The sequence below is a fragment of the Oncorhynchus keta genome, chromosome 18 (assembly GCF_023373465.1).
Source record: "Oncorhynchus keta strain PuntledgeMale-10-30-2019 chromosome 18, Oket_V2, whole genome shotgun sequence".
NCBI lineage: Eukaryota > Metazoa > Chordata > Actinopteri > Salmoniformes > Salmonidae > Oncorhynchus > Oncorhynchus keta.
Window position 1 is genome coordinate 40,327,887 of NC_068438.1, and position 1,230 is coordinate 40,329,116.

At 43.1% G+C, this 1,230-nt stretch overlaps 1 long non-coding RNA gene across 1 annotated transcript in view; it reads left to right on the forward strand.

The window, feature by feature from the left end:
* Nucleotides 1-1,019, forward strand: part of LOC127908793 (uncharacterized) — a 4,302-nt gene extending 3,283 nt beyond the window's left edge. Inside the window, exon 3 of the long non-coding RNA XR_008068447.1 lies at nucleotides 956-1,019. This is a non-coding gene — a long non-coding RNA (uncharacterized LOC127908793). The remainder of the gene's footprint in view (nucleotides 1-955) is intronic.
* The last annotated feature ends 211 nt before the right edge of the window (nucleotides 1,020-1,230 follow it).

Sequence of the window (1,230 nt, forward strand, 5' to 3'; positions counted from 1 at the left end):
ACAGTATATGAATACAGTATATGAATACACTATATTAATACACTATATGAATACAGTATATGAATACAGTATATGAATACAGTATATGAATACAGTATATTTCAGTAAGCGGAAAGCTAAAAGTCTAACCAGCTACTGGGGATTGGTTCTTCATTTGACATTTAGCAGACACTCTTATCCACAGTGATTTACAGAAGCAACTCGGGTTAATTACCTTGCTCAGAGGCACATCGACAGATATTTCACTCTTCTCTCTCCCTCTCACCACCACCATCACCATCACAATCACCTTCACCACCATTACCACCACCACCATCATCATCATCACTTCCACCTTCATCATCATTGTCACCTCCAACTTCATCATCATCAATGGAACTCGGTTCTGTTGAAACAATCAGCCTCAATATTTCTGAGTGCTGTTTGAGATATGTGTTCTGGAGAGCCCATCTGTCTGGAGAGCCCACCCATCTGTGTGTGTGTGTGTGTGTGTGTGTGTGTGTGTGTGTGTGTGTGTGTGTGTGTGTGTGTGAGAGAGAGTGAGACCCAATGAGGCAGCAAAATGCAGCAGGTTAATCCCCTGTCAGATCCAGCAGGACAGATGTGGGGATTAATGTCCGAGAGAATGAGAGGGAGAGCAAGGGCACATCTGGTGTCAGTTCTATATGTCAGTTCTATATTAAAAGTAAAACGTGTGTGTTTTTGTGTGCACTCTCTCTGTGTGTTAGTATGTTTGTTGGTATTAATGGGCAGAGGCAGTGTGTGTGACAGGCGTGTTTCGCGGGCGCTCGTGGCGTTTTTTTCATCTCCGTATCGGCTCGTCCCTCTTCACCCTCCTCATTCTCAATCGTCTGTCACTGCCGGCACCATCTCGCTATTCTTGTCGTTTAACATCACACTGTTCCTGTCGTTTGACAGAGCGTGTCTCCATCACGCGTTTCTTGTTGTTTAACAGTGATGATGCGTGCGGTTTGCCGGGCGGAGGGCAGCGCTAGGCAGCGGCTGAGGGAGGAGGTAGGTACACAAACACACACACAAACACACACAAACACACACACAAACACACACATGATAAAAGTCTAAAACTTACTGATCTTGTTTACTCACAATCTCTTTCTATATCTCTCTCCTTATTTCTACATAAATATCTGCTTCTTCTTCTCTTTCTCCTTATTTCTATATAAATATCTGCTTCTTCTTCTCTTTCTCCTTATTTCTATATAAATATCT